Raw genomic sequence first — 12,619 nt, 5'->3', positions numbered from 1 at the left:
AAAAGTGCATAGAGAGCAGTCTGGGCTACAAGAAGATGTCAATGACATATGTGGATAAAGCTGTGTTGTCAACAGTTCATCCATCCTCATGCCCCACGCTTCTTGTCCAACTAGCCTTTACCTGCCCTGCCCTGAGACACATGGCTCTGGGCATGGCCAAACCCTGCCCTGGCTGGCCAGGGGTGGAAATCTGGAGCCACTAGCAGGGCAAAGGCAAGGGGAGGTGGGAGAGGAGCTATGTAGTACTTATCTCATTTTAGGGGTATCCTAAATCCCGTCACTGTGGGATTGGTGAGTGAGCACAGTTTCTCACACAGGTAGCAACACCCACTGTGCAAGGGCAATGTAGCTGGAGCTATCCCTCCTGTCTGTGGGATGGGTACACTGCCATGACCTGGGAGGCAGTTCCCCTGTGACTTCGCTACAAGGACACTCAGAGGCTGGTGGCTGAGCACACAGTTGGCACCCAGAGCCTCAGCCCCATCCAGGGAGTTGTGTGCCACCTCACCACCTTTCCATGCAGAGCAGGAGGTGCCCCACTTCCTTGCAGGGTGGTTGGCTGCAGGACAAGGTGTTATTTTGGGGGTGAATTTGGCCTCCATCTTTAGAGAAGCCTGGGGTCTGGGCAAGGGGTGCTTAATCATCTGTGTGGAGCAGCAAATGGAAGGGAGCTCATCAGGACCTCTCCAGCTCCCAGTGTAAATTGCACTCCCACCTCCTGTCTCTGCTGGGCAAGAGTTTCAGCTGGGAAGTGTGTAGATGGGGGTGGAAGAAGGGGACAGACAAGCAAGCAGGGGAGGGGTGGGGTGGAAGAGGGTTACAGGGAAAATAAATGAGGCTCCCCTGAAATTAATTGTTTGAAGGGAGTGCCCCACTCGGCTGTGAATTCTGAAATGATTATTGGATTTGCAGGCAGACGGGGAACAGAACGGGTCGGGTGCACGATTAATATCTTATTGATAGCGGATTAAGAGAGCGAGATCAAATCTTTAACTGAGTGGAGATGCAGTTTATCAATTTGTCACAAAAAATGTAGCAATCAGAAGTGGAGAACATCAGGGGCAGCTTGTGGATCGATCTGTGTCAGTGCCTCACAGCGTGGCTCCACAGGGAGGCCAGTTTTCCCCCAGGTGCCCAGATAGCTGGAGGAGACCAGTTTGGTGCTGATCATGCCAAGGACTGGCCCAGTCACCAGGAGAGCTGCAAGCAGGGGATGCCATGCTCCTGTGGATGCTGCACTGCAGTGCTTGCGTATAGGGTGCAAGCAAAGCAGCGATGCCTAGGGACCACTGGCTTCCCAAGATGGGAAATGTGGCAGTGGGAAGTGTGAAGGCTCGGTGGATGAGCTTGCAATCAGCCAGAGCTTCCCAGACTCAGTGGGGAATCTGCTTCAAATTATTTCAGGTGCAGCTGAATAGTATTTAGTTGGGAAGAAGCTCATGTGCTCTTGGGCTATATGATGCAAAGCTGTGGGTACTCCTAGCTTATTAACTGTCCCACTCCCATTGGAGACCTGATGTGTTGTTGACATCTGGATGTTGGTACTTCTGAATCATGTCCACAGCTCTGCTGATTTAGTCTTGCTAATAAGAGCTTTTCTCCAAACAGCCTGGCATTTGTGTGTGCTCTGTATTTTGGGAGTCCAGTTTGTTGACCAGCTCCTAAGCCTTGATCTGGCTCATGCATGGAAGGTATCTACAGCTACTGAAAGCATCTTGATAGCTGTGCAAAAAGGCAAGAACTCCACAAAAATATCCAGCTTAGAAAACAGTCCTTTCTGTATCTTGAGGTCGTTCTGTGATGTGAACCCCTTTTGCCAGCTCTAAAGACTGTATTGGCTACTTGGGGTCTTCTCAAAAAGCCTGATCACTTAGTTAAAGAGCTTGGGTTTCTTAATTAGAAAATACCACTTGTAGCCCATGTGGCTGTAAGCTTTTCAAAGTAACATCTCTAAAGGCTAAAAGCAGAGAGCAAAGGAAGAAGAAACAAGAGTCAGATGCCTGGTAGTATTTGGTTTTTGAAATCAAACTTCTGATTTGCAGCCCTCCCTTATAGAATCGTGTTGTGAATGTTTGGTTTTAGCAAACGGGGAAAATAAACCCAAGGCAAATGTTTAATAAGCACCTCTTTGAGAGCAGGCACTGTACGCAGCTGTGATATCTCCGCAGCGGAGCCTGACACCAGACTTCAGTCACCAGTTGGACTCCAGCATTTTGTATTTTTTATTGCTAACGCAAAACTTCCTGCTATTCCAACAGATGGGGGACGGCCTGCAGAAGCCAGCAGCCTCCTTGGTGGGCTGTGGAGTCAACAGGAGACTCTGATAACAATTTCCCTTCTCTTAAGCCCTTGCAGAGCTGTTTCAGTCCCTTGGGCCTTTGCAAAAGATGTGCACCTGGGTGAGGCATGTGATGGTGGAAAGGCTGTTCATACTGAAAACAGTCTTTCATGCTGGCACTGCTAGCTTTGAAGGCAATTACACTCTCACTAGGGTTGTTCAGTTTCCTCCTGGCTGTTTGCAGTCATTATCAGGGTCCTGGAGTGTAATGGGGGCCTCTGGGGCTATGGGTGTACAGGTGAGAAAGGAGCCCCAGCTGGAAGCCCTTGGAAGCTGGATCGAGAAGACATGGGAGAGAAGGAACATCAGAGATGAGCTGGTTAATCCATGGCCCTGGTTTGCTGCCTCTCTTTACTCCTCTATACCATGACGCTTTTTCCCCCCACCATGTCAGAGCCTGTGAGGGGCTTTGACTTCTGCAGGTTTTTGGAGTGAGGGACACCACACTGCTATGAAGCACCATAACAGGGGGTCTGGGAGCTGATGAATCCTTGAGCTTGATAGCACAGCCAGCTAAATCAGGTGATGTGGTTTGTTCTGCATTGGCACCAGGACAAAAGGCTCTATGTCAACATAGTTTAACTGGTGTTAGCTTAGTGAGAACACTGCGTGCTCACCTTTCCCCTCAGCTTTTTCACTGATCCCACTGCTGTCCCTGAGCTCTCACATAGCTCCCTATACCTCTCTCTGTTCTTTTGCTAGGCAAGCAAAGGATGATGCATCTCTGGAGCTGCCTTGGTCTTTAGATGGAAAAGACCATGTGGCCCTGGTGCAAACACTGACTGCAGCCACTGACTTAACCTGAGGATTCCTACTTGAATCATACGGTTTTCTTCTCCCCTCTTTATACAGAACTCACTTAGTGACATGTAATAGGGTGACCTCTGCTAAGACTTGATTCTAATGTTGTTCAAGTCCAGGGAAGACAGGCTAGAGCTAGGGCAGGCCTAGCTAGACCCTTCACCAGGAGCATCTTCCTAACATGTGCCCATTGTGTTAGGACTCCTGTATCCATCAGCTTCTCCATTGAGTGTCCTCAGTTGGGAGCGTATGGGGCACCACAGCTGTGAATGCCTCACAGCAAAGCCTTGGGAAGTCCCTCAAAGGCAAAGCATGTGTCAGGAGAGAAAAATATGAATTTGTAGCAAGAAAGGGTCTGAAGAGAAGGAGACAGTGCTGAAGATGTGCTGTGTGAGGGAAGGCAAAGAGGTAGGAGGTGGGGAGGGAATCCCTGATATGGCACTTTGCTCTTCTTTCTGTGCACTCTTGTGTAAATATGTTGAAAGCCACAGAGAGCCTTTGTTTTGGGAAGAGCCCCCATTAACTGTGATGTACAGCCTGCCCTTCAACAAGCTCTGGGCCTCTTGTTCATTTCTCCCCCCAGCCTTTCATAGCACTGACCCCCAGAAAACACCAGGCCAGGCAGCCCCCTTTTTGAGCCCCCACACCACGGGGTGCCCTCACAGACAGGGGTGCCACAGGGCTGGCCCCATACCCAGCACAGGGCTTCCGTCCACCACGTCCCACCCACGGCCACAGGGAAGACAGGACCTCGTTGACTCTCCCTTAAGGGCCAGGCCACTCGTGGCTGTCACAGGACCGGCATGGCCTCCCCCAGCACCAAGATTTGGGGCTAATTAGTGCATTCAGGGGCACTGCTGGAGTGGAAAGGCGCTTGTCTACCGGCGGGCAGCTGGGAGGTGACCTGGGGGGCTGGCGCTCCCTCCCTTCGCAGGCTGTGCCTCTGCTAACGTGCAGGGAACGGCAGTCTGAGCGGCCGGGTTAGACGGGCGCTGCCGGACGGGCCTCTCTGCCGTGCTGTTCCGTGCCGTGCTGTTCCGTGCCGTGCCGGCAGGCGAGAGACGCCGCGGGACCCCCTCCTTTCACTGCCTCCCGGTTCTGCTCCACAGACCCTCCCTTTGTCAGCCCTCTGAATGGAGCCCTGCCTGCCCGAGGCCCCGCTTTTAATTACGGCTTCCGCTGCCCGCGCCTGGCCCTCCGCTGCCGCCCGGCCCCCGTCTGCCTCTTCCCCCTGTGCTTTCGAATGCTTTGACACAGTTTGACACAGCTTATCGCTCGCTCCTGCTTGCCCTGGCTGCCGGCCGGGACGGGAGAAAGGCAAGGTGAAGGCAACCGGGGTGCCGACGGCCTGGCACGGGCGGATCTCAGGTGGAGGGGTTGTTTAGGAGCCGTCCCGTCGCTGCCAGCCCGGGCAAAGCGAGCAGACCCCGCCTGGCAGCCGCGGAACTGCGCTCCGCCGCCTTGCTAAGGGTCCATCTCTCAGCTTAAAGCCCCCGTACCACCTGTCCACACCAGGGACCTCTGGGTTTAGCCCATGAAACGTGACAAAGGCGTGATCTTCTTTTTTGTGAAAATCCGAGTCACAGCTCTTGTGGCACGTTGGTGGCTCTTGACAGAAGTCTCTGGGGAGACCTTGCTGGAAAACAAGGTTTCACATCTGGGAGGCAGATGAAAAGAAGACCATGTGTAGTTATGATTTCTTGTTTTGCTTTGGACTGCATGGTGGTACTTGGTGGGCAATTCAGGAGTTGATGGGCGGCCAGGAGTTTCACGGTTACATCCCCCAGGCTTTTCCAGACCTCACATGTGTCTGTATCTGACGCAAAGATTTGCATCTTTTTCTATGCAAGACACATTTTGACGTCCCACACAGGTATATCTTCAAGAGCCTTGAATATGTGTGACTAGTCTCTTATGGAGAAGGGTGATGCAGCTCCAGCCAGGATTTACAGATCCTTCCTGGACTAGGTCATATCTTGTTGGCTTTTCGTTGGGATGCTTGATCTGGAATCCTCCCCTTGGCTTTTGCTTGCCACTCTTCACATTCAGGCTCTTATTTCCTTTTGGGTTGAACTTTAATTTGGGTGAAATGCAGTTGTCCCTCCCAGGAGCAACAGCTTGTGCCTCAGCAACAGGCAGCCCCGTCGCTTCTTGTCTCTGTGCTGTCCCTGTGCAAGGGACCACCAAGCCTCAGGGCTCTGGGGTGCAATGCCATGCATGGACCCTTTGGTTGCATCCCCTGCAATGGGTGGTCAGAGAAGAAATTGAATGTGATTGAGTCCTCACACCTGTCTGTGCTGCAGCAGCCCCCCAGTCACCTCCTCCCCAGCACAAGACAGCCCAGGACCACCACGGTACCATCAGCACTTGGAAGAGCATGGCCGCTTCCTGGGCTTCTCATACCTACGCATCCCATCCCCATCCCTGCTGAGGCCAGCTTGGCATCAGCTGGCTTTGTGCCATGGCAGTGAGACACAGCCGGCATGAGCTGAGCAGATGCCGAGGTGTGGGCCAGGGTGGGTGGTGCAGTTTGGATGTTTCTACCTCATCTGATACAATCAGCATTGCTGTGCACATGTGAGGAAAGTTGTTCGATAGGAATGACCCATGATGCTGGGTTAATTCTGTTTACAAAAGAATAAATATTATAGCGGTGTCTTATAAAAGAGAATCAATAGCTTCCCTTTGCTGGGTGATCCCTTCATGTCTTCGAAAATCGATTCCCCCCCATTCCCCTCCTCCTTGCTGCCCAGCTATCTGTTTTTCGGGGTGACGGGGGGGTCAGGCGATTATTGAAGTATATGTGAATTTACAATATTAACGACTCACGACGGTGTGTCCGCAGGTTCACGGTGAATTAATTATCTGTTTAAGAAGCCATGAAGAAATCAATCAATGAAAATTTCTCACTCTTTTGAGAGTGAGGGAGCTTGTCAATTTATTTTTTTTTAACATGCACCACATTTAAAGGAGCAGTACAGCTTTTTTTTTGACAGAGGAGGGGCAGAAGAAAGCTGATTTGGGGTTGAGGGAGACCCGTTTGGTTTGGTGCAGGTCTGGCAGGAGCTGCAGGCCCATTTGCTGGCCTCCTTAGAGGCGAGAAGGCACCAACAATACATCCCGAGATGGTTTTATCCTGGAGTTAAGCCAACAGTAGCCATCCCTACAGGGCAAGAGAAAAGCCTGGTGTTATGTAGAGTGTGCTACCAGACTGCTTTGGTGGGCAATGAAGTCTGTCACAGACATGATCTCCTCTCAGCTCACTAGCCCTGCTGGCCCTCTCCTGGAGACCCATCTGCTGTTGCTGAGTTGGCAGAGGGCAACACGTGGCTGTGCCTCAGCTGCTCCAGCCTGGGGGAAGCAGGATGTGCTCCTGTGATGGAAACAGGGGATGAGGAGTAGCTAACGAAGAAGAGCAGCTGAAAACAGTAGTATCTCAAATCACCTCAAGATGTGCTGGCTGGCAGAAGTACAGCAGAGTGCTTTCTGACTAAGCCTTCAGCATGTCTCAGTTTGGGACAGGCACTGGTGACGGTGCAGCTATGAGGCATAGGCTTGGCATGACTTGGACACAGCCCCTCTAGGCCACCTCTGCAGAGGCAAGGTCAGGCAGCTCTGGGCAGCAAATAGCCCAAGACTGCTCATCTTTCCACCTTGTGCTAAAGCTGCAGCCAGAGCGAGGACTCTTAACGTTCATACAGACCTGATCAATTGCCGAACCATATCTCCTGAGATTTTGGAGTCTCCCAAGACACTCAGGAGGAAAGCATCATCGTGTGCGGGGTGATGGCAGAGTGTACCGTTAACAGCATCTGGTTGAGGTCCTTATGTCAACTTGATGACATTTCTCTATCTGGATGGGGTCTACTGACATTTGAATTACTGGATGTGAACATTTTCCCTACATTTCAGGCTTTGATAGGCAAAACCATCTAGACCTTGATGCTGGTCACAAAACGACAGGGGAAGATGGATCCTAGAACTGCTCAAAGAGCAAGAGGGTTTGTCTGTAATTCCTTATGCCTGTCCTGACCTTTGTGAAAACTGCTGCATCTCACCCCTCTTTTGTGTCTGTAGATGGTGTAATGTGTTGGCACTTGTGCAATGACTGATATCCCTTTTAAAATCGACACAATTGTGACAGGGTGGGAGTAGAAGAAAATAAAAGGAGGAAGAGATGTAAGAGATTCAGAGCCTTTGGCAGGAGGAGTTGGACGCTGCCCCTTTCCCTTAACCCTAACCACCAAACTGGCATCAAGGCAGGGATGCTGCAGAGACAAAGCCACAGTATTTGAGTAGGGGGACACAGAGGGAAATGTGTGGTGGTGGCAGGCAGCTGCAGACCTTGACAAACAGGCTAGAGGAGAGGGAGCAGGGACAGCCTCTGAGGCTGCCACTGCCCTGCAAGCCCGGGCAGACATGGCCCCTTCCCAACCCCATAATCCTACTGGCCTGTGCTGAGAGGAGTCCCCGCCAGGCACACCCATCGCTGTAACCAGAACAGAGAGAAGAGCCCATATTGACACAGGAGCATCTGTGTTAGTAATTGTCATGCAGCCTGGCAAATTGCTTCAATGTGCCATCCCCTCCAGCCGCACAGCTCCGTGGCAGCAGCGTGCCTGGCGGGGGCTGTGCTGCTGCCAGAGAGAGGGGAAGAGCCTTGGACCTGGTGGAAGGGGTCAGGACCCCACAGGGACCTGCTGGGTCCCAGCCCAGCTCCATGTGTCTTGACAAAGTCTTGCCTGATGGCTACTCGGCAGCTGCTCTGGCTGCAATGCTGTTTTACTCAGCTCCATCATCCTCAGTGAAATGTTGCCAATTCAGACCACAATAAGAGAAGGGGGGAAATTCCCGTCAGCCTTTAGGCTGCCGTTTACACCAACCAAAGGAGGTTTGAGAGAGAGTCATCTCCTTTCCTCCCACCCTTATTTGGCTGCTCCACATTTCCTCCGCCCTTATTTGCCTTACTCCACATAGGCATCTAGCTTTTCTCCCATCTATATATGCTGCTGCTTTGTGAGTCTAGACAAAGCTAGAACAGAAACATAAGGTGAGGTTTCAAAAAAACCCAAACCAAACAAATCAACAGTAGGTACCTGGTTTGAGGCTGCATAAACCACAGCTTTTGAGATGTTACAGATTGGAGCCATTCAGTGCCCTTTGAAGTCACCAGGTTGATCAGAGGTGACTGTTTTCGGTTTTATCTGTTCTTTTTTAATAATCCCTAGGTCTGTATTTCCTGTGCTTTTTAAGGGCAGTGCTGTTCCAGCAAAGGTGGAACTCTTCCCTTGATCCAGGCATACAGCATTGACAAAAGACTTCAGGCCTAATCACGACATTCTGAGATAAGCAAGGCCTCCAGGATTTGGCTTAGTGTAGGAAACTCTTTAAAAGATGCAGTTATTTGTAAAAAGTCATCATTAAAGCCAGCCTCCTGATCTGCTGCCACTGGATACACACTCCTTCACCTAAAAGGTTTCCTGCCCCTCTTATATCCTAGCTTCTGCAGTGAAACAGCCAACAATATAAAAATCAAACCCAACAATAAAACACCCTCAAGCCCGAGCATAGTAATTCAATTTAATACTAATGACTTTACCAGCACTCCTTTAATGGCTATGGATTTTGTCTATCTATTGGAAAATGTCTCTGAGGTGAAGAGCCCATAGTCTGTCTTCCAGAGGAGAAGGTGTCATTGGTCAGATTTGTTCTGAAGACATGATATAATGTAGGACTGGAAGGTCTCCTGGGCTTTCCTAATGCAATCTAGTTTGTGGTGCAGTTTGTGTTGTGATAGGGAAAGTGGGTACAGCCATGCATTGTGGAGCCTGTGAAGAGCTGAGAAGCAGGGTGCTAATGCCTTGCTTTCCACTTTGGGTCAGCACTGGTCCAGTGCTTTCATTTGCTGCAAGTGCTTCTCTGACCTTGGCACAATCAGCATGGTGATTTTGTGTGTCTAGGTCTCTCCACTGCTCACTGTCAGAGGCTATGCCCCAGGTGCCAGATGGATGCATGAGAAGAAATCCATGGATTTCAGCTGTTGACTGCTGAAACCAATATATTTAATTTCTGATAGACCTCCCAGGGAACCATACAGTAACGTGCTAATGGGGTGCTTGTATCCCACATTAGAGATTGGCTACATTAGAAAGGCAGGTGAAAATACAGATGTTTACACAGGCAGTGTGTAAGATATCCCTGTTACACTCTTGGAGGATGACAGGTTCTGATGGCGATGTGCTATGAAAACCAAATGAATGTCACGTGCACAAGGGATGGCATCCCCGTGAGTGGTAGGCAGTGCTTCAGATGAACCACACTTTGCCCTAGGTTCAGTAGGAAGGAAAGCCCCAGCTGCCCTTTAGCCACATTCCTGGCGGGTCAAAAATGCCACAGGAGCAGTCAATGGAAAAGCCAAGTGCCAGAGCTAGAGCATTGATTCAGACCAACTGAATCAAAGGAGGGACATCACGGTTCAAAATAAACCTTCTATGTTTCATATTACTGGACAATAATATTATGCAAAAGGAATGAAGGAGCTAAGAGGATTAGATGCTAATACACTGGTAGGAAATATAAGCAGCTGCTCTCATGGAATATATTTATGGCACTCACATTGCAACTAGTGCCAGAGTGAGGACCTGCCAGGATAGCTGGGGAGTTAGTAAACTTGTCCAGTGTGTGAGTATCCAGTACACAGCGGATATGCACTTTAAGGCTTACAGTGGGGTTGAATTACAAGAAGGAGGTGTTTCTACAAATGCTTCAGAGACCAAAAACTTTCCAAATGGAGTATCTCTATTTTTGAAATCTGATTTCTGCCACTCCCTTTCCTGCTAGAATGAAGACAAACTCTCATGTGATCGACCCCAGACTCCAGGAAATAGCTGCAAGGCTCCAATCAAAGTAACATCCATCATTTAGTCCTTTCAGATAGAAACCCATATGGGGGCATGTCTGCCCTGCAGAAGAGCCGAGCCAGATGTCCACAAGGAGAGAAATTCACTCAGTGCCAGCTTTCTGTGTCTAGGCACGTTCCTCCAGGGCTACATATGAACGAATAAGTCATGACTTTTGCATCCAGCCAACTCTGACCTCTCCTGTATACCGCCATGCTTCAGAGCTCAGCTCTGACTGTACCTGCCAGCACAGGCACACCCAGTGAGAGACAGTGCCTGCTGTCAATTGTTGATGCTGAGTGGAGGGACTTCACCAAGGACACAGAGGAAAGGAGCAGAAGAGTGAGGGCTTGAACCTGGATCCCAACCAAGTACACTTTCCGCTTGTGACTGAGTGTTTGAACAAGAGCAACAAAAGGTTATTTTTTCCCAGGGAAAGCTCTGTCACTGCAAACTTGCCATGGCCTTTGTGGCCTGTTGGAAGGAGATGTTCTGCCAGGGAGCTAGCCTGACTCCTTCAGTTCAGCACGTGGAAGGGAAGGAAAGTCCCTCTCGGTCTGAGCTGGTGCTCCATGGCAGATGCAGTTGCAGCGATACTGGCTGATTCTTTCCTCAGAGACTTTTCAGACCCACATCTAGAGGAGGAGTTCTCAGAACAGGACTTCTGTCTATTTAGCTGGTGGTAACAACTTGGCCTCTGCTATTAGCCAGGCTTTGGGAGAGGAGTTATGTACTTCCTTGTGGATTACTTACATTCTGTATGATTTGATCTGCAATTGCTCCTACACCAGCTGCTATTCCTACCACCAAGAATCTGTATTTTGTCTATTTTCTTCCTTTTTTATGCTTAAATCCTACGGATATCTCTGGGATATGCCAGGCAGACTGAAAATCACCTGCAAAGAAGATCTTCCCAAACTACATCAGAGTGATGAAGATCAAGATCTTTAAGCCACAGGAGGTTAATTTACAGTTCACAAGTTACTTAACGTGGCTTAAGGAAACCCACAGAATCCCCAAGCTTCATCCTTGATAAATTTCATATTGAGTCCAGTATGTCCATCACTAAGTATCACCTGGCTGCTTGTCGCCTTTCCCACACATCACTGTGGAAATACAACAGAAAAACTCAAAGGTGTCTGCTACACAGTCTTTACCACTAGTGAGTTCCTCAAATGTTTTCTTTCTAGGCTCACAAGGCAGTGCTGTGATGGTGACAGGAGAGGAATGGGTCTAGCAATACGGAAAAGCTGGAATGCTGAAAAGGATGGGGGTTTGGTTGTCTGCATAGAGCATAGATGCTCCTGCATGCCTTTTGCTGTGCTACAGAGTGCCTCGGACTCCTCTTTGTGAAGCTTAGACCTGTCTGGCCAGATGTGTGAGGGCCAAGTGGAGGGATAAGGGGGTGTGCAAAATTCAGGCCCAGCTGTTGTGAAATGCAAGCAAGCAAGCAACTGCAGGGGTGGCACACTTGATGTGTGAGATGCTGTAACCTATGGTGTCTTTGCAAAGAGAGGTTGCACCTTAGTATTAAACTGAATGCTATCACTGATCACTGGGGAGAAATTTGAATGGGTTTGGCTACCTTGGGGTGGCTGCAGGAGTGGCTTTAATGGGAGAGCAGTGTGGTGATGACCAGGGAAAGGGTTGACCACCTTCTCACTGCCTGACTGTCCAGAGCTGGAGAACGAGGGGGTGACAGTCCCACACTGTCAATCTCTATGGGGCTTTAGGAAACCTGTGTGAGTGTGCAAGTGAGATGCATGTGTCCAGGGTGGGGCATTTTGTACACACTTCTGCATTCACAATGGCTTAGCTCAAGTGCCCCCCCCAAAGCATCCCTGACACTCTAGGTAAATATTTGAAAGACAGGATCGGGGCTTTGGTTCGAGAGCCTCTTTGTACAGAGCTAACTGGTTTCAGGACTGTAATTATCTCTCCAAGAGAAGCTGTAAATTGGATTAAGGCACTGAGTTGCAGCTGAGTGAGCTCCCTCCATTGCCCCACCTGGTGGGCTGCTGAGTGATAACAAAAAATGCCGAGAAATCGGATTTGGATTCTGCTTCACACTCATGGCTTCCTTCTGGAAAAAATGAAATTTTTCCGGCAGAAAGGGCTGGCATGGGTTTGCTGGCAGTATCAGTCCTGGGCTCGTATCATCTGCTGGCACTCTTCCGGAAACGCGATCCCCTCCGTTATCAGGGAGAAATAAATAAATAAACAGCAGGAGATGTTTTGGCAAGGAAGGAGGAATCGCACCAAGAGGCGTGCACACACACACACACACACACACACTCACTCACCTCGGCACCGTGTCTTCACAGCCTGAGCTGTCTGTCGCAAGCAGAGGAGAAAGAGGGAGGTGGCAGCACAAGCACAGGGAGAGGGGTTTTTTCCTTTCTCAATTCCTCGCCTCTGGGCTGATGGGCCCATTTTTAGCAGCTTATGTTGGAAGCATAGAAGGCCTGGGCCTTGCATTGCTCATGTTGCAAATCTCTGTACCCCTCATGTGGGGGCTCCTACAGCAGCTCTCCCCATGCCTTTGAATAAGGTACTGTTCTTTCCCATGAGTGATTTCCGC

The 12,619-nt window shown here is 50.0% G+C and overlaps 1 long non-coding RNA gene across 10 annotated transcripts in view; it reads left to right on the top strand.

The window, feature by feature from the left end:
- The window catches only part of LOC136010491 (uncharacterized), a 66,738-nt gene that overhangs the window by 22,666 nt on the left and 31,453 nt on the right, over nt 1-12,619 (top strand). For 2 of the 10 annotated variants that reach the window (XR_010610898.1, XR_010610894.1), the window contains one exon: nt 9,980-11,200. The exons of the other annotated variants lie outside the window; for them this stretch is intronic. This is a non-coding gene — a long non-coding RNA (uncharacterized LOC136010491). The remainder of the gene's footprint in view (nt 1-9,979; nt 11,201-12,619) is intronic. 10 annotated transcript variants of the gene reach the window in all.

This window comes from Lathamus discolor, chromosome 3, assembly GCF_037157495.1.
Source record: "Lathamus discolor isolate bLatDis1 chromosome 3, bLatDis1.hap1, whole genome shotgun sequence".
Taxonomy (NCBI): Eukaryota; Metazoa; Chordata; class Aves; order Psittaciformes; family Psittacidae; genus Lathamus; species Lathamus discolor.
The sequence above is the reverse complement of the archived record's forward strand: the minus strand, read 5'-3'. Positions and strand labels throughout refer to the sequence as shown.